We start from the raw sequence: 25,943 nt of genomic DNA on the forward strand, positions 1-25,943 counted from the left end.
ACCAAAACCACTTTCCTTTGTGCAGTTATTAATACAAGAGTAGGTTTCTCCCCCTACTTAACATGCAGAATGTACCGTGACAAAAGGTGGCCCCTAGGCAGACTGAAGGAAAAGAAACAGCCGAAGGATTGCTCATTACAATGACAATAAGATAATGCTTTCCAGCAAACAATGTTTTCTTTTGTTTTTCTTATCCTGATAGGAAACCCGTGAAAAGCTATTCAGTACATCCTCTTGGGTTACATTTCAAATGAATCTCTGACAGCCATTTTAGAAGTCCTCAAGTTGAAATGACTATTCTTCAGATTTTAAGAAGAGCAGCTTGGATATGTATCACTGTGTGGCCGGGTTCTGGGAAAACTGCGGGCACCGGAGGAAACCATTCAAACTCCTGGGTGATTTCTAGTGAGTCATCAGGTGGTGGTGTCACCTCTGCTTCAGCTGCCGCAGTGGCTTCTTTGTTTTTGTGTGTCTTCTTCTTGTGAATGCTGTCAAGTTCCTTTGCAAAATGTCTCCTCTTTTCAATAAGGCCGAGGAACACTGTGCACAGTGCAGCTCTGGTATGTTTCTGGGACCCCTTGGCCTTAATGGGAGCCATTCAGATTCCATCTGCTCTGAGCTACAGAGGGACTCTTTGGTCAAGCTAAGGCCCTGTATGGGTGCATCAGTGACTGGCATACTGTCAGCATTAGACTTGAGAAGCATATTTGTCCTGCTGATGATGGTGACAGTTTATGAATGAGTGGATTTTGATAGTGGTTAATTAGAAGAAACTTGATTGCAGCATCTGTTGCCCAGCAGCAAACGGTCCCTTCTGTGTGTTGTTCAGACAGTTTTCCTTATGGCGTACAAACTGGCTAATAGAAAGGACCATCGATACCCCAGGGATGAGAAGACAAACTTTCACATTTTTTTCTGACAGCGGAAGGTCTGTCTTTATGAATCATCTTATCAACCCCCCCCCCCCAATAACTAAGAACAGTAGCAAACCCTGATGCTTGTGCAAGGCTTTTATGCTGGCTATTGTTCTAAACACTATATTGGAGTTTATGCGATAGAGGGACAAGCTTCCTAACATTATAAACATCCCCAATTAGAATACATTCTCTTAAAATGTAGCTACTGAAATTTGAAGAAGATGGTAACAAAAATCACATTAAATGTTGTGACACTTAGAGAATGAAGTGATATTTGGGGCAATCTTCTAAGTTTCTAGTCAGCTCCAGTTGGGTATCAAGGTGCAAGAGCTGGAAGACCAGTCAGTTTGCTATGAAGTTGTGTCTCCTAGAAATGTCAGAAAAACTACACCCATATTGCCTTACCAACATGACTGCCTAAAAAAGGCTGGAATAAGGATGAGAGCAACAAATATGCGAATGTGGACCACCAATTGCTTATCCTATATCAAATGATCATTCCTGAAAACATATATACAAGTAACCTGATACTGACTGAGCAGGTTGTATTTATGTATTTAGGAGTATATGTATACACACACACACACACACACACACACACACACACACACACACCACCACCACCACCACCACCACCACCACCACCAACAGTAACAACAATTAAAAACAGCCATGAATTTCAGAAAGGACTGTGTGTGAGGATTTGGAGAGAGGAAATGATTAGTGGAAAATTATGTAATTGTAATATAATCTTAAAAAAATTATAAACAACGAGAAAAAGAAAGCAGGTTAGTATTCTGGTCAAAAAGCAGGCAACTAAAGGATCCTGGTGTTACACTCAATTCTAGCAAATCCCTCTGTTCCAGAGTATCCAGGTTTTTTGACTTGCTGACCTATGCAGTTATGTAGATAATTTTATGATATGTCTAGTATCAAAGCCGAGCCACTTGCAATAGTTAGCATCATCAACGTAGACATCACAAGCAGACCCGGGTAACAAGCAATGCTCCACAACTCCAAATAACAGGGCACAAGTCCTGTCTACATCTTTTAATCTAATCTCACCTTCTGTACCAAGTTTCTATGATCCCATAACATAAGACACTTTCTATGGTGTGGGTTTTTCCTGTTTAGACTCCTCAACCAAACTTCCTTCACCTTCTGATCTTGGCATTATCCCACTTTGAGCACATTTCTAGATCTTTCCATGCCTCCATTTTGTCATCTGTAAAATGAAGGTGATGGCTATAGTGTGTATCTCCTTAGGCAGTTGTGGTGATTAAATGTCTTAGTGCACATGAGAGACTTAGTACAGTCATTTGGCATTTGGCTTTGTGAATTATCAACCCAAATTATTTATTTCCTGTACTGTACACACGGCCTCAGAAGACATTTTTTTCTGATGCTGTAAAAGCTGCCCACTGCTTCAGCCCTGTACTCCGGGAGGCTCCAGATATCCAGGGAAACTAAGGCACGGAGAGTGAGCATGAGTGATAAGAACAATTCATGCCCCCGCCCGAGGCCTGGGTGGGGCAAAGCCATGGATAACTATGAAAACCAAGCCATAGAGAGCATGTGTGCGTGCAGGTGATAAAGGAAGCTCATAAAGCCTTAGTTTTGATTGGCTAAATTTAACTTAAAAACTCTGGTCTGGTATGGCAAAATCTCTCAGATTTGGGCCCAAAGGAGAAACCGCAAGTCGAGATCCACATGCCTACGGGGACGCCAGCTGCTCAGAGGACAAAGCTTGCACCACCACCGCTCAGCTCCAGAGCGTCAGAAAGCAGGAAACATGGAATCGCGTTTACCTGCGCACTGCCAGAGCCAGGCCACACCTGCCAGACCGGAAAGGTTAGTGAGGAGTTTGTGTAAACGAGTGTGGGCCCGTTTTACCATTTATTTGCCATTTATGAATCAATAAAAGCTGTTAGAACCTTTCCACCAAGTTTCGAGGATTTGTTTTCTGCCCTGTTTCACGGCAGTTCGAGACATGTACTGACACCATTTTTCCTGCCTTCTGTCTGTGCTTGGCCTCTTTACCAGGGATAGCAGTGGTAAGCATAGCTGGAGGTTTGTTTGTTTGTTTGTTTGTTTTAAATAAACACTACAATTGAATACTTTTAGGAACTAGAGTACAGATGCAGCTATTATTTTCTGTCTCCAGAGTTACTTTCCCTGAAACTACAAAACTCTGCTGACTCATTTCTTTCCTAATTCACCTTTTCATATGCAACTAACAACAAAGAGTACATCACGCCTCAATTCTAATCCAACAGGCATGGTGGGTGTGATCGTGGTGGGGTGAAGGTGGGGGAGGGTACTAGAGTAGGAGGAAGATGATGAGGAAGAAAAGTTATTACAAAGAAAAGTAAACACAAAACCAAGCCGAGCACAGGGCAACAATAAACATCTTCACAATATAAATAAAAAATGGTGTAAGGCACTTGACCCTTGTTCAGTCTTTGTGTAACAAAATGTGTGAACAGGTGAGACTCAGTGGCAATGGCATGTTCAAAAGAGCAAGTTCAACATTGATGGCTAGAAGTTAAATATCAAAAAGTTTCTAGCCTAATTTCTCTTGGCAGACTGTCTATGCCAGGGATAAACCCACAGCTTCAGTTATTTTTCTTGTCACATGGACAAAATACTCAGCAGAACAGTTGCAATGAGGAAAGGAATTGGCTCAATGTTCTGGGGGATTTCAACATGCAGGAGAGGACATGGGACTGAGAAGCTGATAACAATCACAGACTTGGAGAGTCATCTACGATCTACCCTTTTTCAGGATGTGGCGCATGGCCAGAAAGTGTGCAATGAATAGGGTGTTTGGGTGTCTGTTTTGAATGCATTTCTCTGTGCACATAGTGTAGAGACAATGGAGCTTCCAGGTTAAGGTGTTCACTTGCCACCGGCAATTTTTGTTAATACAAGGAGTCTGTTCACAGGGCGTTAAGATAACATGCTTTGAAAGTGTATTCAAAGGAACACATTTTTGGATAAGCATGTCCTGTGAAGTCTGCTTCTCCCACATGGACTTCACACTGTTTGCCTGTATGAGCAGTTGTTTCTGAACTCATAGCCAATGCAGCTAAACGCAAGAGGCTGGCTTGCATCGACAAGGCATTGTGCAGGTCTTCTGTTTCTCCGCGCTGCACTGAGAGTTGCTCGGATGGTTCAGTACAGCAACCTTTGTCTTTTCCATGTTCTCTTAGAGGAGACTTGGCCATTTGTGTGTGAGCCATTTGATCATTTATCTCTTCCACCCTCAACAGGGAGTACACACTAAAGGGTTTCCTCCACAATGGCCAGGCCACCCCTGGCTGCTTTTTCACTGGCTCACATCACATCTATTTGTGCTATGCAGATGTCTGGACAATTGGAGACAGAGAGGCATCCTGCATCTTGTGGGCTGACTGAGGAGACTAAGATGGCAACATTCAGAGGACCCTGGCCCTCTGCTTCTCAGGCAAAACCGTGTACAATGGGCCTTTGTTGGTTGGCATGGAAGAGTCTTTAAAGGACTCTTTAATCAATGCAGATCCTCAGGTGAACTCAGTCCCCAGGACATCTTGGCTGGGCTGCCGCCTGGCTTCTGGAAGCAGGCTGAGGTGGTGGTGATATTCCGCTGGAGCTGTTATGCAGAGAAATAGAGCTTGGCGAATATCTGCTTTTATAAGATCTCAAGATGCCAAGACAGACATTTTTAACATCCTATTTTCCATGTAAAGGTAGCAATGCTGTAATCCGGAATAGGAGAGAAGAAAGCAAATCTGAACAGGAACATTCTCAGCAACTGAACCAAATAGAAGGGAGCAGGATGGGAAGCAGTGTAGGTGTGCTGAAACTCATCAGCAGCCTCAAAGCAGTGGTGCTAACTGCTAGCCAGAGACACACAAGGCACAGGGCAAGTTAGTGCCGGGGATGTTTGGCAGATGCATTCCAGATAGGATGGGCAACAAAAGCTGGACCCAGAGTCCTCACAGTCAGTACGATGGAGGATGTCATTGAGTGTAACCAAGACTACAAAGAAGTAAAGAGAGCCTGCAGCCAGCATGGTATGCATGCCTATCTAAAAAGAAGCAGGGGATGGTAACCAAAAGTAGAGCCTGTAGCACGACTGCCCTGGTGTGAAATCTGCACCTGGAACTTACTATCTACTCACAGTCATACTTCTCTGTGGCCCGGTTCCTTTAGCTGTAAAATGGGGGTGTTCACCCTAGAACTTACCGAGCTAAGTTGCTATAAGGTTATGTGAGTTGAATGGGTTTTCAAGCATATTAACAAATTGTGTCTGGTAATGATGTACCGCATGCATGACTGATGACTAAGTAATAAATAAATTATGACTATTTCTAACACATATTTAATATTTGATCATATATTTACTCTTCCTGTTACCCTTTGGCACTATGAAGGTACAGCAAAACACACACATTAAGAACTTGTTCTCGCCCTCTGGTTGGAGAATCAGGTCATAAGGATATAAAAGGTTGAATTGTTCCAAATAGGAACAATAGCATTCAAAAACTGCACATTAAAGTATATATATACCTTGCAAGATTAACTTCTGGGTGAGCACTTCAATGGCCCTGGTGGCAGAGACTGCAAAGAACAAGAAGTCATTTGTTCCTTGACCATCATACCAGATCTGTGATATGATGAGGAAGGTCCCAGAAGGGTGCAAGTTTCACTCTAAGCAGCCAGGCATCTACCCAAGAGTAATTCATGTGATGGGAAAGAAGATGGATCTGAGTACCTTTTTACTGCTGACAGGTTGTTCTGGTCATTCACTCACACGGCCAGTGCCGTACACATTCATTTTCTAGCACAGCCACATCTTGTACCAATTCATCCCAAGGCTCTGTGAGTACAAAGACTCGTTGTTAATCTTCACAGGGTGTTTTTGTACTCCATCCAAAAGGAATACATCCCACAGTAGAACAGAAGGAATACATAAGGCAGCCGGCTTCACTTCCACATCACCAGAACAACAACTTAACAGAATTTTAATGTTAAAAAAAAAGGCTAAAAATATAGTTAGTTGTGGCCACTAGCAAATAGGACACAAATCATCACAAAGATGAACAACACGGAGAGATGCTACATTTTGAGTGTCTTAGTCATTCAAACCTCCATTCAAACCTCAAAGTGCAGTGGGGAATCAAGAGCATCGGCATTTATAATCTAGTGTATGGTAAAGAAATGGGCTAGGGTGAATATGGCTTTTTTATAATAATGGCTTAAACATTCAATTCTTTTCTTGAGACTCTGAGCGATATTAGTAACAATACGTACCCCTAAGTTTCATTGATATAAAAATCCCCCCTTGACACTGTAACAGGAATCTCTAGAACTGATGGCCAGCCTAAAACATGAAACCCTATATCATATATACAGCCCATAGATTTATGAAACCCTATATCATATATAAAGCCCATAGATTAGTCAATGATCTCCTTAGAGTTGTCATACAGTTTTTTAAAAAGAGAGAGATGTAAGACATATATAGAAGAAACACTATTTTCAAAGGCACAGCCGAGTGCTTTTCATATGGTTGTATATCTGTGCAACCCTTACAACTGATTCTAAAATGGTTTTTTATCCTTTAAGCTCAATATCTTTTAACAATCTCTCCTCCTTCATCCTTTTTTTACCAACCATTGGCAACCCTTAGTCTACTTTTTTTTATCCCTATTGATTTATCTGTTCCAGAAGTTTAACACACAAAACTAATTATGTAAGATGTGACCTTTTATGTCTTAACTTCTTCTTGGTGTAATATTTTGAAGTTCATCCATGTTTCATTCCTTATTATGGCTAAATAATATTCTATGGTAAGCTATATCACATTTCATTTCGTCCATTCATAAATTTACAATGTAACAGCACTTGGATTGCCTTCATGGGACGACTATTGTGAATCAAGCTGCTGGGGATTTCCAGAATGTGGATATAAATTTTCATTTCTCTTGGGTACGTAATGAAACTGTAGAGTATCTAAAGCAATAACAACTTTTCTCTAGAAGATGTGCCATTGTACACACCACCACTTGTGTCTGAATATCCCAACTCCACTACATCTCATGAGCATTTGCTGTTTACAGGTCACTCTGGGTTGTGAAGTTGCATCTCAGTGTGCTCTGCATCTGTGTTTCCTGAGGCTGAGCATACCAAACATTGGTTCTTGCGCTTATGGTCCATTTCTATATCTTTCTGGAATAATTGTTTATTCACACTGCTCCTCTATTGATTCTTTAAGTGGGTGAGTTCACTTTTCTGTTCTTATTTTAATATTTCTTTTTATATTATAGATACTACCCCTTTATCAGATACATAATCTGCTGATATTTCCTTCGACTCTGTATGTTGTCTTATAGAATTCTGACTCAGTTTGCTTATTATAAAGTATTCACTGGTATTTGATACTGGGGTTTCTAATCTCTTTGTCACCATTTGGGACATCCTTTTTAATATCTTGATACTTGTTGAGATAATCCATTACCAGGCTTTCCCTTCTCATGTGTTAATTAGATAAGAGTCCTAGAACATGGAATAATACCTAGATATACAATACAAGACAGCAATGCCCAGACTTCCATATGGGTAAAGAATTCATTAGTTCTGATGATATGTGTTTACCATAAAAGCCACATTTAAGACTAATTCCACTCTAGTTTTCACAAAAATTAGTCTGGGGATTATGAGAAGGAAGATTAATCTAGGTGTTAAATACACCATTAAGATAGAGTGGGCTGAGTGAACCATCTGTGTTGTAGAGTACAGATAAACCCATAGCTTCCTTCACTAGAGATCTCAGTGTGCATAAGGTGAAGATTTCAAAAAAAAGGAATGAAGAAGAACCTTCCAAAATGCAGACCTGGGCTTGAGACCTTCTTGGTCTGTAACACTACTTGGTTGTTCTGTGAGAATGGGACCCTCCTCCAGTAACTACAAGGGAAATGCAAGTTAAGACCCACAATGAGATAGGACAGCGATAGTAACAAAACACAAGAGACAATAAATATCAAGAATGTGCAGACTGTGTGGGATTCTTGAAAACCTAAGCACTATGCAGTGCTATGCAAAACATTGCTAAGATACAGGATCAACTAACATGTCACCAGTGGAGAAATGGATAAAGAAAATGTGGTAGACTGTGCATAAAACAATACAATTCTGCCTTTAAAAAAATAAAACATCAGTCAGCTACAGCAAGGCCGATGAACCTGGGCCACTTGCCACAGTCCAGAGCTAAGCTGAGGACAAGCACTGAAGGTGAGCTCCTTACACTGGTAGTGAGCAGAATGGGCACCAGAGCCATGAGAGAGCTGGTGGGACTGAAACGACTTTTGATCAAGGACAAAACGTTTCATCTGGACAACAGGAAATAATTTAAGTTCCTATTGTATAAAATAGGTGACTGTGGGTAGCTAATCACTTAGTCTATTCTTGAAATGCTGAGATTTCATTTGAAGGTTCTCATTACAAAACAAAAACAAAACAAAACACCTCTAAGTATGTGAGGCCAAACATTAATTGGTACTATTTATCCAGTCTGCATTGTGTACATATATTCCATTATGTTATAAATTACAAATGTATTAACATTGATCCATTAAAACATAAGTATTCAGGGCTGCAAATACAAATCCATTTTAAAATATTTTTTTTTCCATTTTTTATTAGGTATTTCGCTCATTTACATTTGCAATGCTATACCAAAAGTCCCCCATAGCCACCCACCCCCTCTCCCCTACCCACCCACTCCCCTTTTATGGCCCTGGCGTTCCCCTGTACTGGGGCATATAAAGTTTGCGTGTCCAATGGGCCTCTCTTTCCAGTGATGGCCGACTAGGCCATCTTTTGATGCATATGCAGCTAGAGTCAAGAGCTCCGGGGTACTGGTTAGTTCATAATGTTGTTCCACCTATAGGGTTGCAGATCCCTTTAGCTTCTTTGGTACTTTCTCTAGCTCCTTCATTGGGGGCCATGTGATCCATCCAATAGCCGACTGTGAGCATCCACTTCTATGTTTGCTAGGCCCAGGCATACTCTGACAAGAGACAGCTATATCAGGGTCCTTTCAGCATAATCTTGCTAGTGTATGCAATGGTGTCAGCATTTGGAAGCTGATTATGGGATGGATCCCCGGATATGGTAGTGTCTACATGGTCCATCCTTTTATCTCAACTCCAAACTTTGTCTCTGTAACTCCTTCCAAGGGTGTTTTGCTCCCACTTCTAAGGAGGGGCATAGTGTTCACACTTCAGTCTTCATTTTTCTTGAGTTTCATGTGTTTAGGAAATTGTATCTTATATCTTGGGTATCTTAGGTTTTGGGCTAATATCCACTTATCAGTGAGTACATATTGTGTGAGTTCCTTTGTGAATGTGTTACCTCACTCAGGATGATGCCCTCCAGGTCCATCCATTTGGCCAGGAATTTCATAAATTCATTCTTTTTAATAGCTGAGTAGTATTCCATTGTGTAGATGTACCACATCTTCTGTATCCATTCCTCTGTTGAGGGGCATCTGGGTTCCTTCCAGCTTCTGGCTATTATAAATAAGGCTGCTATGAACATAGTGGAGCATGTGTCCTTCTTACCAGTTGGGGCATCTTCTGGATATATGCCCAGGAGAGGTATTGCTGGATCCTCCGGTAGTACTATATCCAGTTTTCTGAGGAACCGCCAGACTGATCTCCAGAGTGGTTGTACAAGCCTGCAATCCCACCAACAATGGAGGAGTGTTCCTCTTTCTCCACATCCACGCCAGCATCTGCTGTCACCTGAATTTTTGATCTTAGCCATTCTGACTGGTGTGAGGTGGAATCTCAGGGTTGTTTTGATTTGCATTTCCCTGATGATTAAGGATGTTGAGCATTTTTTCAGGTGCTTCTCTGCCATTCGGTATTCCTCAGGTGAGAATTCTTTGTTCAGTTCTGAGCCCCATTTTTTAATGGGGTTATTTGATTTTCTGAAGTCCACCTTCTTGAGTTCTTTATATATGTTGGATATTAGTCCCCTATCTGATTTAGGATAGGTAAAGATCCTTTCCCAATCTGTTGGTGGTCTTTTTGTCCTATTGACGGTGTCTTTTGCCTTGCAGAAACTTTGGAGTTTCATTAGGTCCCATTTGTCAATTCTCGATCTTACAGAGCAAGCCATTGCTGTTCTGTTCAGGAATCTTTCCCCTGTACCCATATCTTCAAGGCTTTTCCCCACTTTCTCCTCTATAAGTTTCAGTGTCTCTGGTTTTATGTGAAGTTCCTTGATCCACTTAGATTTGACCTTAGTACAAGGAGATAAGTATGGATCGATTCGCATTCTTCTACATGATAACAACCAGTTGTGCCAGCACCAATTGTTGAAAATGCTGTCTTTCTTCCACTGGATGGTTTTAGCTCCCTTGTCGAAGATCAAGTGACCATAGGTGTGTGGGTTCATTTCTGGGTCTTCAATTCTATTCCATTGGTCTACTTGTCTGTCTCTATACCAGTACCATGCAGTTTTTATCACAATTGCCCTGTAGTAAAGCTTTAGGTCAGGCATGGTGATTCCACCAGAGGTTCTTTTATCCTTGAGAAGAGTTTTTGCTATCCTAGGTTTTTTGTTATTCCAGATGAATTTGCAAATTGCTCCTTCTAATTCGTTGAAGAATTGAGTTGGAATTTTGATGGGGATTGCATTGAATCTGTAGATTGCTTTTGGCAAGATAGCCATTTTTACAATGTTGATCCTGCCAATCCATGAGCATGGGAGATCTTTCCATCTTCTGAGATCTTCTTTAATTTCTTTCTTCAGAGACTTGAAGTTTTTATCATACAGATCTTTTACTTCCTTAGTTAGAGTCACGCCGAGATATTTTATATTATTTGTGACTATTGAGAACGGTGTTGTTTCCCTAATTTCTTTCTCAGCCTGTTTATTCTTTGTGTAGAGAAAGGCCATTGACTTGTTTGAGTTAATTTTATATCCAGCTACTTCACCAAAGCTGTTTATCAGGTTTAGGAGTTCTCTGGTGGAATTTTTAGGGTCACTTATATATACTATCATATCATCTGCAAAAAGTGATATTTTGACTTCCTCTTTTCCAATTTGTATCCCCTTGATCTCCTTTTGTTGTCGAATTGCTCTGGCTAATACTTCAAGTACTATGTTGAAAAGGTAGGGAGAAAGTGGGCAGCCTTGTCTAGTCCCTGATTTTAGTGGGATTGCTTCCAGCTTCTCTCCATTTACTTTGATGTTGGCTACTGGTTTGCTGTAGATTGCTTTTATTATGTTTAGGTATGGGCCTTGAATTCCTGATCTTTCCAAAACTTTTATCATGAATGGGTGTTGGATCTTGTCAAATGCTTTTTCTGCATCTAACGAGATGATCATGTGGTTTTTGTCTTTGAGTTTGTTTATATAATGGATTACATTGATGGATTTTCGTATATTAAACCATCCCTGCATCCCTGGAATAAAACCTACTTGGTCAGGATGGATGATTTCTTTAATGTGTTCTTGGATTCGGTTAGCGAGAATTTTATTAAGGATTTTTGCATCGATATTCATAAGAGAAATTGGTCTGAAGTTCTCTATCTTTGTTGGATCTTTCTGTGGTTTAGGTATCAGAGTAATAGTGGCTTCATAAAATGAGTTGGGTAGAGTACCTTCTACTTCTATCTTGTGAAATAGTTTGTGCAGAACTGGAATTAGATCTTCTTTGAAGGTCTGATAGAACTCTGCACTAAACCCATCTGGTCCTGGGCTTTTTTTGGTTGGGAGACTATTAATAACTGCTTCTATTTCTTTAGGGGATATGGGACTGTTTAGAAGGTCAACTTGATCCTGATTCAACTTTGGTACCTGGTATCTGTCCAGAAATTTGTCCATTTCGTCCAGGTTTTCCAGTTTTGTTGAGTATAAGCTTTTGTAGAAGGATCTGATGGTGTTTTGGATTTCTTCAGGATCTGTTGTTATGTCTCCCTTTTCATTTCTGATTTTGTTGATTAGGATTTTGTCCCTTTGCCCTCTAGTGAGTCTAGCTAAGGGTTTATCTATCTTGTTGATTTTCTCAAAGAACCAACTCCTCGTTTGGTTAATTCTTTGAATAGTTCTTCTTGTTTCCACTTGGTTAATTTCACCCCTGAGTTTGATTATTTCCTGCCGTCTACTCCTCTTGGGTGAATTTGCTTCCTTTTTTTCTAGAGCTTTTAGATGTGTTGTCAAGCTGCTAGTATGTGCTCTCTCCCGTTTCTTCTTGGAGGTACTCAGAGCTATGAGTTTCCCTCTTAGAAATGCTTTCATTGTGTCCCAAAGGTTTGGGTACGTTGTGGCTTCATTTTCATTAAACTCTAAAAAGTCTTTAATTTCTTTCTTTATTCCTTCCTTGACCAAGGTATCATTGAGAAGAGTGTTGTTCAGTTTCCACGTGAATGTTGGCTTTCCATTCTTAATGTTGTTATTGAAGATCAGTCTTAGGCCATGGTGGTCTGATAGGATACATGGGACAATTTCAATATTTTTGTATCTGTTGAGGCTTATTTTGTGACCAATTATATGGTCAATTTTGGAGCAGGTCCCGTGAGGTGCTGAGAAGAAGGTATATCCTTTTGTTTTAGGATTAAATATTCTGTAGATATCTGTCAGGTCCATTTGTTTCATAACTTCTGTTAGTTTCACTGTGTCCCTGTTTAGTTTCTGTTTCCACGATCTGTCCATTGATGAAAGTGGTGTGTTGAGGTCTCCCACTATTATTGTGTGAGGTGCAATGTGTGCTTTGAGCTTTACTAAAGTGTCTTTAATGAATGTGGCTGCCCTTGCATTTGGAGCGTAGATATTCAGAATTGAGAGTTCCTCTTGGAGGATTTTACCTTTGATGAGTATGAAGTGTCCCTCCTTGTCTTTTTTGATAACTTTGGGTTGGAAGTCGATTTTATCCGATATTAGAATGGCTACTCCAGCCTGTTTCTTCAGACCATTTGCTTGGAAAATTGTTTTCCAGCCTTTCACTCTGAGGTAGTGTCTGTCTTTTTCCCTGAGATGGGTTTCCTGTAAGCAGCAGAATGTTGGGTCCTGTTTGTGTAGCCAGTCTGTTAGTCTATGTCTTTTTATTGGGGAATTGAGTCCATTGATATTAAGAGATATTAAGGAAAGGTAATTGTTGCTTCCTGTTATTTTTGTTGTTAAAGTTGGCATTCTGTTCTTGTGGTTGTCTTCTTTTAGGTTTGTTGATGGATTATCTTCTTGTTTTTTCTAGGGCGTGGTTCCCGTCCTTGTATTGTTTTTTTTCTGTTATTATCCTTTGAAGGGCTGGGTTCGTGGAGAGATAATGGGTGAATTTAGTTTTGTCGTGGAATACTTTGGTTTCTCCATCTATGGTAATTGAGAGTTTGGCTGGGTATAGTAGCCTGGGCTGGCATTTATGTTCTCTTAGTGTCTGTATAACATCTGACCAGGCTCTTCTGGCTTTCATAGTCTCTGGTGAAAAATCTGGTGTAATTCTGATAGGCTTGCCTTTATATGTTACTTGACCTTTTTCCCTTACTGCTTTTAGTATTCTATCTTTATTTAGTGCATTTGGTGTTCTGATTATTATGTGTCGGGAGGAATTTCTTTTCTGGTCCAGTCTATTTGGAGTTCTGTAGGCTTCTTGTATGTTCATGGGCATCTCTTTCTTTAGATTTGGGAAGTTTTCTTCAATAATTTTGTTGAAGATGTTTGCTGGTCCTTTGAGTTGAAAATCTTCATTCTCATCCACTCCTATTATCCGTAGGTTTGGTCTTCTCATTGTGTCCTGGATTTCCTGGATGTTTTGAGTTAGGATCTTTTTGCATTTTCCATTTTCTTTGATTGTTGTGCCAATGTTCTCTATGGAGTCTTCTGCACCTGAGATTCTCTCTTCCATCTCTTGTATTCTGTTGCTGATGCTGGCATCTATGGTTCCAGATTTCTTTCCTAGGGTTTCTATCTCCAGCGTCGCCTCACTTTGGGTTTTCTTTATTGTGTCTACTTCCCTTTTTAGGTCTAGTATGGTTTTGTTCATTTCCATCACCTGTTTGGATGTGTTTTCCTGTTTTTCTATAAGGACTTCTACCTGTTTGGTTGTGTTTTCCTGTTTTTCTTTAAGGACTTGTAACTCTTTAGCAGTGTTTTCCTGTTTTTCTTTAAGGACTTGTAACTCTTTAGCAGTGTTCTCCTGTATTTCTTTAAGTGAGTTGTTGAATTCCTTCTTTATGTCCTCTACCATCATCATGAGATATGCTTTTAAATCCAGGTCTACCTTTTCAGGTGTGTTAGGGTGTCCTGGATTGGGCGAAGTGGGCGTTCTGGGTTCTGATGATGGTGAGTGGTCCTGGCTTCTGTTAGTAGGATTCTTACGTTTACCTTTCGCCATCTGGCAATCTCTGGAGTTAGTTGTTATAGTTGTCTTTGTTAAAAGATTGTTCCTCTGTTGATTTTGTTACCCTCTATCAGCAGGCGTGGGAGACAAGCTCTCTTCTCTGAGTTTCAGTGGTCAGAGCAGTCTCTGTAGGCAAGCTCTCCTCTCTCAGGGAAGGTGTACAGTTATCTGGTGTTTGGACCTCCTCCTGGCTGAAGGTGAAGGCCCAAAACAGGATCTTTCCCAGAAGCTGTGTTGCTTTGGCCAGGAAGGTGGCCAGTTGTCTGGAGTCGAAGATGTCGCAGCCTCAGAAGCTCTGTGGCTCTTGCCGGGAAGGTGGCTGGTTGTCTGGAGCTGAGGATGGTGCCGCCCCAGAATCTCTGCGACTCTCTCGCCCGTCCCAGAAATGGCTGGCACTCTGTATTCCACACGGTCACCCGTGCAGCCTGCCCTCCGCGGAGTCCCGGAGCCAAGAAGGCTCCCGCCGGCGCCTGTGCCACAAACCTCTCAGGCCAGGCAGACCCCCGTGCTCTCACCAGGAAGGTGGCCGGCTGTCTGGAGCTGAAGATGGCGCCGCCCAGAAGCTCTGCGACTCTCTCGCCCGTCCCAGAAACAGCTGGCACTCTGTATTCCACACGGTCACCCGTGCAGCCTGCCCTCCGCGGAGTCCCGGAGCCAAGAAGGCTCCCGCTGGCGCCTGTGCCACAAACCTCTCAGGCCAGGCAGACCCCCGTGCTCTCACCAGGAAGGTGGCCGGCTGTCTCCCATTTTAAAATATTTGCCCAACATGTATGGGGCCCTTGTTCGATCCTCAGTATTTAAAAAAAATATACGAAATACCTTCATTTTACAATAAAGGGAACGACATAGCAACAACAGGCAGGCTCATCAGCCATTTATCTTAAGCATTTTGCTAAAAGGCTTTCCTTACAGCAACACACACACACTCACACACACACACACACACACTAGCCTGCATCTCTATTTTGCAGTAAATGCACAGCTTATTAATGCTACAGGAATTGACAGGTTGGGAGGTAATGTCAAATTATTTTTAAAGTTCTTATATCAAATTCTCTGGGATCACAATAACCTTTCATCTATTTAAGAACTCCTAGTGTAACTGCAACTGGCAAAGTGTTGCTTGAAGATTATTTAATAAATCCATATCATTTTTTTCTACAAATAAGACATTGGGATACAATATGAAAAGTCATATTTTACAAACAGGTACCTTTAGTCATTTAAATTATTCTTTAGGATTTTGTCTTTTATCTTTAATTGTGAAAAAGCACCTTCCCCTCCCCCCTAAAAAAGGAGAGAAAATTAGAACAATACAAATGACTGACCAATTAGATGAAAAGAGCTTTATTAAGTTCTGAGTATCTCACTGGGACCAACTTCTTTCACACATATCCATTTAGGTCCTTCTGCAACTAAAGGGAAACCATCAAAAGTGTGCTTGTAATAATAGAGCCATTTTGCTTATTTTAAAGGTCAATGGATTTAGAATTCCTCTCCTAAGGCTGCTGGATACACACCTGTAGGATTGAAGCATCTCACTGGTGGATGAGGTAATGGGATGCTAAAGCCCTCGGGAGGGGATGGGAGCTGGAGGAGATGTAGCTCATAGCAAGAAGCTATCCAAGGCCTTGAGGTTCAAAATGATGGGCATATCCAAGGCAGTCTTAAAATGTGCTATTGAACAGTATTAATGGAACTGGGGAGTGCTTGGTTCCTGGACCATCTATTCACTCCCAGTTTGTGTTGGTTTTATTTCCAAAGGAGAGGTCAACCTTTCCACAATAAATTCTGTGGGGCAAACTACCCTGAAACTCACTGGCTTCAGTGATCTCTGTCTCTTAGCATCCTTGCTTTGGTTGGGAACTAGCAGGTCTAGGCTGGCTTTGACTCCTCCCTACAGGTTGAAACCTGGGCTGTCCCAGGAGCTTTTTTGTTTTTCCTGAACAAACTAGTCTCTGGCTTAACTTCTCAGAGCAAGCCTCAAACATAGCACATGGACATGTTCTACTTGCACCATACCTCTTCAAGAACCAACTGAAGGAAGTTAAATGGTGTGCCCTCTGTCAGAGCTCACAGATCATACTCTGGCTATACAGGGTTATACATGTCGAGTTAATAATCAAAAAGCACAGACAGAGAGAGATGAGAGATTTGGGCTATACCATTAATCTACCATACCCAACATGGTGGGAATAGATGGTAGGATTACCTAATTCTGTGCCGTCACCTCACTGTCGTTTTGTTGAGGGGTTAACTTGGCCCTTCTTGACCCTGACATTTCATCTGGTCCTTGTTCTCTTAGACTGCACAGGACTTCCCACCCCAAGGAGTCAGAGCAGTTGTTCCTGTCCTTCCACTTAGGGAAAACATCTGCAGGGCTGTTTTTGTTTTTCTTCGGTTGTCATCTGGATGTTTGGCAGCATGTCAAAGTTTTACTCTGAGAAGTCTGAAGAGTGAGTGCAGTTCATGTATTACTTCCTTTCCAGTTATAATAATACATCGGCGTCTCCCTCAAAAGCTCCCCCTGGGATGCACGCTCGAAAACATGTTGTAGGGGAAGAGCGGAGTAAATCCTACCTTGAGCTCCTTTCTAACAGCGTATTCCCACACACCCAAGCCAATGGCCCCATTTCTAGCCACCTCAGGCGTTGTTTTGTCACATTACAGTGACATTCTGGTGTGTAGGAGACCATTGGTGGCTTTAGGGTTAACAACCACAGGAATATATTTTCACAGTATTCCTGTTCCATAAAGGACACTCATTATTCTATGAAGGTGCATATTTGAATGGTAAGTGCCCCATCTCGGTGTGGCCATTTGCCTATCTAATTGTTAGCCCCTTTACTTTTGTTAGGGAAATTTAACTTGAAGGCCAGTGTTTGAAAATTTGGAAATGATACACATATGGTGAGCTATCAACCTTATGAATGATGCTAGTATTTCCTGACATTTTTTTCCTCTCTGAAAAGATCCCAAAACGATTATGAAGCCAGATATTACTTTAAATCAAATAAAGTACTAGCGGTATCACACACTGATTCATTAATAAACAACACATTTGCTTTGTTTCTCCAGAGCTGATATTTTACATCAGCAAAGTTCTAGAGAATTGAAAGACTAAAGTATTAGATACAGCTCAGGACACAGTCAGGTATAAAGAGTGTCTTGTGTCTGGTGGAATAATATATAAAGAGAGCTAAGACAACAAAGAACAGTAGAATATTTATTGTAGAATAAGACAGATCAAGGAGATTGAGAGGAAAGGAAGTAATGGATGCAGACCATGAAAGGAAGCAGCTAGCATAACACCGCATGGCTTAGGATGCTACGTCACACGGCGGCACCCTCCAGTCTGGCTGTAGACACTCTGACAGGTTGGGGTCATAGTGGTCCCTTCCACTATGTCATGCACTGCTGGAGAGAAAAGAGCACATCTTCTCTTTACTTTTTCCAGTCTCTGGTTTCTAGAACATTGTTTGACTGGGGATACATGCTCAATACATGCTTGATGGAGAGAAAGTACGAAAATACATGGAACCTCTTGAAGAAGAGCCTGATATTTCAGGACACTGTCAGACACTGAGGTGTCTACCTGCTGGCATGGTGGAGAAGGTCACAAACTCTGAATGTCTTTTAGAAGACAGGGGCTGTAGGCATGTTTGCAGGAGAAATACCTATGTCCTGTGATAATGCCATAATCTATTCATAAATCTGAGGAGGGGAGGAGGGAGAGTTTACCTAGCAGGAGACTTAGACATTAGATGGAGACATGGAAACAGAGGAAAAAAAAGAATAAACAAGCAAGATTCCCTTGTGAGTGTCCTAAATATTGAACTAGAAAACCTTATACATTCTTGAACCCAGAAATTGTACGTTTGATAGAGGCAAGGTCACATGATCCTCACTGTGGAAAGGCAGGACGAGACAGTTAGGAGGTCTGTGAGGGCAGGCCCTGGTATTCACTTTAATGTGTTGCAGGGATGTTGAAAAAAGTCCTTCTTAAAGTCCATTTGAACAGTGCTTAAAACCGAGATAAATATGGAATGCTGTGCTACCTTGGTTTAGTATTAGGAAATACTCAGATGCAAGTAGTTCACCAACTTAAAGGAACTCTTTCTAATCTTTGCAAATCCCCAAGAACCCTGTAAGAAATTTGTAAATGGGCTCATTTGACACTTCCAAATCAAAAGAGATATTTTCCCATCAAAAGAGGTATTCTGTCTACTCCAGAAAAATTAATGACACATCAGAAATACATAAATTATAGAACCCCTAATCAAAAATAAAACCATTAAGTGAGTCCAAATCTTGTTTCATAGGCAGTGTGAAGATAAGAAAGGGCTACATTATGGGACAGAGATGTGGGAAAGAGAGAGGAGATCGAGGAGAGAGAGAGAGAGAGATCTCCACTGACTAATAAAAACTGAAGCATGTGTGGAGAGGGGAAGAGAGCACAGATTACCTTTGAATTAAGAAAATAAGAGCCAAGTGTACTTTGTTGATCTTTGAGAAAATATTTGAAACCTAAATAAGTTGCTAAAACACATTCTGGAGAGCACACAAAATGAAGTTGTCAGGGGACATGGACTGCAGAAACTCCAGCCCAGACAGTTTCGTCAGTCGTGTGATAACGTCTGAAAGAAACAAGAAACTCTCGGTCTGCTTAAAATGTTTCTGAGCATAGAGGAAAGAAGGAAAGGCTGTAGTATGTATGTATGCATGTATGCATGTGTGTATATTTTATAAAGTCACTATTTTCAGAACCTTTTAACAAAGCACGACTCAATAAAATTAAATTAAATATTACCTATAACATCAGTTCCAAATTCAAATGGAATCTTATCAAATAAACTACAGTTACATATATAAGAACGATTATAACATAACCACCTTAAATTCAAAGCAAGGATTCAGGGATATCTAAACATAAAGATCTGTTAAAGTAGAGTAGTGCACAGAAAGCAGTCACTTCAGCATTTTTATATGTGGCCAGAAACCATTTGATGAATTTTTTTCTAAGACAGAAACAGAATCAAGATTCTCTATCATAATACTGAATCTTCAGGACACTAGATAGTTTCCCATTAAGCTAGATATAAACGAGTACTGCATAGCAGGACAGTGTTGGCTAAGATTATGTAGGCATTGGCAATTATCTCTGGCCAGAAAAGAAGGAGAAGGATGAGAAAGGTTACAGGGAGAACCTTGATTCATTATTGCCAGATTGTAATAACACTGGATTATGTAAAAAGATCAACTTTGGCACAATTATGCATCCAGAAGGTTCTTATAGATTACACATAAAACTTTATTTCTCACAAGCCGCAGAAGTTGGAATGAAGTACAAAAAAAAAATCTCACCTATCAATAAAATATAAAGAACCTAGAAATGCCAGACCTTTATCTATTTGAAAAACGTGAAATGTTCTGTCACACCTAGGACACTGGGGTAAATGTAAAGACCTGGCCAAGCCCGGGTGAGAACCTGGACTTCCTGTAGACGGAACTGGCCCTCTGTTTTCACCATGCCTCACATATTGTCTGTTTGTCTATCTCCTAAACACAAAAAGAGTACATCTGTTTGTTTTCCTCCCAGGGGCATGTTTTGCATTTTTAAAGGTACTGCAACTCCTGGGTGGCATATTTGACATACACCTCCCTTAATCAGTTAAAAACTTCAATACCAGGTAAAAGAATAACAATAATTCCTTGAGACAGATTCAGATTGGGCAGGAATGTCCTCAAATGAAGAGACACAGAACCCAGGAGTCATACAATTAAAATGTATAGGCTTTGCATAAAATAGAAATGTTTTCACTATTAAGAACACAAAAAATGTTAGAACAGAAGCATACAGAAATATATATTTGCATTTTATATGTAAATATAAAATTGATAGTCCTAGGTAATATTGAGTCCTAGTAAATCAACAATAAAGATGCCAGTGACCAAAAAACAAAACAACAACAACAACAACAACAACAAAAACAGTCAATAAGCACAGAAAGAAAGGAGACAAAAGTGGTTTATAGTTGTGAAACATGCTCACCCTCACCTGGGGGAGAAATTGTTTCTTAGTTATCACACTAGCATTATGTTTTAATGTGTCACAGGGGTGTATAGGAGCAAGAAATCTTAGCCATGCTTATAGATGTCTACATCAGAAAGTCTGTGTTAGCAAATTTTATCAATTGGTGTGAAATTGTATATTCTTTGTATTGCTCTGTTTCTCAAGTGTTGAGATAAAGCCATGATCAAAATTAATGTGAGAATGGAAGGGATTATTATTACATCTTCATGTACATAGTCATCCATCATGAAGGGAAGCCAATGCAGGAACCTTGAGGCAGGAACCGAAGCAGAGGCTATAGAGGAAAATTGCTTAGTGGCTTGTTCTCATGGCTTACTCAGCTTGCTTTTTACACAATTCAGGACCACTTGCATAGGGGCAGCACTGCCCACAGTGGGCTGTGTCTTCCTATATCTGTTAGTAGTAATCAAGAATTTACCCTATAGACATGCCCTGATGATTTTCTTCAGCAATGGTAGCATAGAAGGCTGGGCTGCCAAAAGAAATGGATGGGGATTTTGAAGAATTACTGTACTGTGTTGTTTTTACGAGGGTAACTATTTTGTTTGTTTGTCCTTGGTTTTGTTCTTTTGAGAGTCTCATTCTGTGGCCTAGCCTGAGCTAGATCTTACTATGTATCCCAGACTGCCCAAGATCTTGCAGCAATATTTAAAAGAAAATCTCTTGTTTATTTTTTAAGTAAAGGGATTTGTCTCCATGTAGCAGCAGACTTTGAAATTTTAATTCAATAGAGCTTTTTTTTTTTTTTTTAAGTAGCATAATTGGCTGCAGAGGTCAGAATAAGATGAGATGATCTTCCTAGTATGCAAATTATCTACCTAATTTAAAGAAAAGCCGTACTCTAAGTAGAAGCAGAAATACTGAGAGACAACCTTCAGGAGAGATCCAGCATTGCTAAAACCAAAAACATAACCCATACTTAGTCAGGCTACAGTTCTTGACTGGTTTCCAAAGATGGAATGAGTCTGAAGAGACTGCATCCTGGCATTACTGTGAGTCTCTCATCTAACAACTAGAAGGCCATTTCACCACCTCTGCATGCAGAAGAATCCTGTTTCTGCTAATAGACTGGAAGAAACAAGTGATAATCTATCGCCTGCCTTCTCAGCACTGGTGTTCACATGGCCAAGCTTGGACACATTCCGCCATGCATCCTGTGCCTTCTTGGTCCCAGTAACCACCTTCATATAAGCTCACCACTGGGGAAGTGTTTTTAAGCACTTTTGGCCAATGGGCCAATCAGATCCAACTGTCGAATCTAGCCCAGCACAACAAATGTGACTCGGCACGGTGCTTGTCACTGCAGACAGAGCAGATGTGATGCTATTGATGCCAACTTTAAATTGTTTCTGAACATTTTCACTTCCAGAGCTACAGAGAGCCAGGTCCACCCTTGGCTTTGGCCTTGAGCAGCCCCCAGAGCTGACATTACCATGTTGTTACTAGAATGGTTCAGTTGTCTCTGATGTTAAAAATGTGTAAGAGCTCAGACTGTATAGCAAGGTACCATTGACTAGAAATTGCAAGACCTTCAAAATACTAATTCTGAGCATGGTTGTGTGAGCAAATAATTCCAGATTTGGAAGGCAGAGACACAGGGAGTGCTACAAGTTCAAGGCCGCTCTAGGCCACACAATGGGCTATGAGAAAGCTGGAATAATATAACAAAATCCTCCTTCAGTAAAGGAGAATATTCACTTACAGGTCAATTCAAAGCACAGAGACATGTCCTAGTCTATGGTATGGCCAGAGGCTTTCAATTATAGTTTACAAATTTTGTATTAGGAATAGATTCTTTTTATGAAATGAAATTCTAGGTAGACTCTCATCATTCAGGATACAGACAATGGCTTGCAGTATAGGAGATGAATAGACTTGCAAGTGGCCTTCATCTCTATGTAAACTGAATTGCAATTACAGGAGCCATGGGAGTCAATTTGCACTTCAGTGGTTTAAGTGGCACCCAGTGTGCCTTTCCTGTTCTTGCTCTCTCTGCTTTCTGCAACATTCTTCTGTCCTCTTCAATCCCCAAATCATCAAAAAAAATTTTTATCTTTGATATTAGGAGATTCACTCTGAGAATCAATACATTAACCTTGATCCCCGGAGTTAGAGTCCTTATAAAGTATACAGGGTATTAAAGTACACAGGGTGTTTCCTAATACCACAAGCAACATGGCTAAGTGGATTTTCACTTTTCTTATCTTAAACTCATTATATAAGCTATAATATTAGACAGTATAAGCCCCGGCGTTGATAACCTATTATTTATAATAATGACCTTAAGCAAAAAGAAAAACTAATTACTAAAAATGATATCAGAGTGACAACCAGTCTTCAGAAATGTGTATTAAAACTGGATTAAAATAATGCCTTCCATGGAGTAAGTATCAAATAACTTGGAAAGAAGAGTTGATAAAGACTGCTAACTATGCAATTGTGATGGCTAGTCTTTATTGGCAACCTTATTGGAACTAGAAGACACGTGGAAACCCTCTCAGATATGTCTGTTTAGGCAGTGTCCAGGAAGGACTATGAAGAGAATATCCACCATGAATGTCCAGTCCCATGCCTGGCTGAGTCCCCCAGCAGAGTATAAAGGAGAAACAGAAATAAGCTCCACAATTCTCCAATCTTGGTGTCCTGTCTGCCTCGAGCTGTTACTTCCTCCCTCTGTAATGAACTGCACTCTCAGACTGTGAGCTAAAACAAGCCCTTCTTCCCTTGCCTTCATCAAGTGCAGGAGCACTATGCCTTGAATCCATTTCTTGCTAGTACCAACACACAATTTGAGCTGTTTTCATGGTAGACCCGTTATGCTATGGCTTCCCTTCTCTGTCAGTCAAATGTTACTAACCCCTATGAGTCCAGAAGTATGAGATGACATACAAGAGGTCACTTGTTTTTCATGAATCTGTGCTCTGCAAAACCTGATCCGCTTCATATTTGTGTCATTTCTGTCAAAAAAGGGACTTTTGAACATGTCTGGCCTTATGACTTGGGGAATCTGGTAGGGTCTTAGATATTTGTGTCACTCCATGAACAGAAGTTCAGTGTCTCATTGGGAGCTGCTTTGAAAGGAGTAGGTTCTCCCATACCCAGCTCTACCTGACCGTCAGCTGCCCTGCATTTCTGCCATCAGCCTCTTATTGACTTGGCATTCAAACATCATGGACACCTATAGCAGTCTTCTCGGTCTTGTGAGTGGAGGGGCAGAGCCATGTGTGCAGTTAGTTTGAAGCCAGTCATGGTGATTCTGGAATGTCTAAACAGAGCCTGTTTCTTATTCATTTGCAGATTGCAGCTATCTTAGTACAGCCATTTGGGGGGAAACTGAAATATGGGGGTATATGTAGTTTGTGGATGTTGTTATTTTAAAAATGAACACATGTGAGTTGTAGTTATGGGGTAAAATGAGATGCTGAGATTCATAAGCACAGTGTGGAATGGCTAAATGGAACTGATGTGTTTATCAACTCACATGCTTATTACCTCTCATTTTCATGGTGAGAACACTTCACATCTACTCTTTTTACAACACTCAAGGAGAAAAAGAGCATTCCTGTGGACCTTAGTCACTGCTTTGCATGGCGAATCTGTCCAACTTATTGGGCCTACATAATTGAGATGTAGCCTATGACAATCGCTCTTTTTTCTCCTTCCTTTAGGACATCACAAACACCACATTAAACTCCCGTATTTATGATTCTCACATAAATGTGACCATGCAATATCCGACTGAACATGCAGATTTATCACATTAAAATGTTATCCTCAGGTTCCATCCACGTTTTTGCAGATTGAAGGCTTTTTTCTTTAAATTGGAATGATACTATATTAGATGTATTCTTTTTCAACTTGAAGGTTGTCTGAAAATGACATTCAGCAGAAAAGACATTTTCCATTTCGAGGTTTCATCTTTTCCTATGTCTTAGGTATGTTGTAGTGGCCTGCAGAAGTGCTGGGAACTGCTCAAAGGTCCAGCTCCTACTCACCTGATCATCAGGGTGAGCAGCCTCCTGACAATCCCAGTGTGTTGAGCACCGAACTACCGTAGGGGAAGGTTGAGTGTGCACTTTGCACTTTCTTATGTAACTATGTATTCCCATAGGAAGACAAGGAACACTGTAGACCCAGAATTACTGTAGCATACATTCGAGGAAATTCCAATTGTTGTCCACAATGGTGATTGTACTTTCAGTCTCCATCAATGATGTGCAGAGAGAGGTTCCGTTTTCTGTGTGTGTTTACCAATACTGTAGTCCCTTACTCTTTTAAATAGTCATAACAACTATGAAGGAGACTTCACTGTGAGTTTAATTTGCTTTTCCCTGGTGCTTAGGGATGGTGAGTAATCTGTATGTCTTCTTTTGAAACATGTGTTTTCAGGTCTTTTGCCTGATAGTAGTTTTTTTTTAAATTTCTATTTATTCTTCTCTCATATATTACATTAGACAATAGTTTCCCCTCCCTTGTCTCCTTCCAGTCCTTACTCTCCTTTGCTTTCCAGTTCTCACTACCACCTTCCCTCTCCCCCAGAATCACTCTTTCTCTGTTTCCCTTCCAAAAAGAGCAGGGCTCCCAGGAATATAAACCAAACATGGCATAACAAGTTACAATAAGACTAAGCACATACCCTCATATCAAGGCTGGATGAGGCAACCTGGTAGGAGAAAAGGGATCATAAAAGCAGGTACTAGAATCTGAGGCATTCCCACTGTTAGGAATACCAAGAGAACACAAAGCTATAAACCTGTATAGCATATATACAGAGAACCTAGCTTGCTGGTTCAGTCTCTGTGAACCCTTATGAGCCCTGATTATTTGATTCTGTATAGGCTTTGTTCTTGTGGAGTCATTGGCCCCTCTGGTTCCTGCAACCCATCCTCCCTGTCTTCTGACATATTCTCCAAGGTCCAGCTAATGTCTGGAATTGGCGCTCAGCATCTGTCTCTCTCAGGTGCTAGATAAAGCCTCTCTGATGGTAATTATGCCAGGCTCCTATCTATGAGTATAGCATAATATCATGAGGAATCATTATTAGCTTTTTTGCCAGTAATGTTTGGATCTTTCCTAGGTCTATGAGCTATCCAGTCTCTAGTTCCTGCCCCTCCAGGCAGTGTTAGAGGTAAGCTCCCTCTCATGGCATGGGTCTCTTGGTGGACCAGTCATTGGTTGGCAACTCCCACAATTACTGTTCCACATTTACCGCAGCACATCTTACTGGCAGGACAAATTGTAAGTTGAAGGTTTTGTTTCTGGGTTGGTGCCCTAGTCCCTCCTCTGGAAGCCTTGCTTGGTTATAGAAGATGGTTAGTTCAGGCTCCATACCCCTCAATTATTAGGAGTCTAGTTAGAGTCACCCTGTAGATTCCAGGGAGTTCCACTACACTAGATTTCTACCTTGCTCTCCAATTCCAGGAGTCCTCCCACTAGGCTATCTGTCCACACCCCACCTGATCCCTCCTGTTCTCATATCCATCTGCCCCTAGTCCACTCATGAAATCTATTTCATTTTTCCTTCTCAAGAAGATACTTACTT

The 25,943-nt window shown here is 40.9% G+C and overlaps 1 long non-coding RNA gene across 1 annotated transcript in view; it reads left to right on the forward strand.

Moving 5' to 3' along the window:
* The first annotated feature begins 317 nt into the window (after positions 1-317).
* The window catches only part of Gm32232, a 58,502-nt gene continuing 32,876 nt past the window's right edge, over positions 318-25,943 (forward strand). Inside the window, exons 1-3 of the long non-coding RNA XR_866197.2 lie at positions 318-405; positions 2,590-2,768; positions 15,783-15,860. This is a non-coding gene — a long non-coding RNA (predicted gene, 32232). The remainder of the gene's footprint in view (positions 406-2,589; positions 2,769-15,782; positions 15,861-25,943) is intronic.

Source organism: Mus musculus, chromosome 2, assembly GCF_000001635.26.
Source record: "Mus musculus strain C57BL/6J chromosome 2, GRCm38.p6 C57BL/6J".
Lineage (NCBI taxonomy): Eukaryota > Metazoa > Chordata > Mammalia > Rodentia > Muridae > Mus > Mus musculus.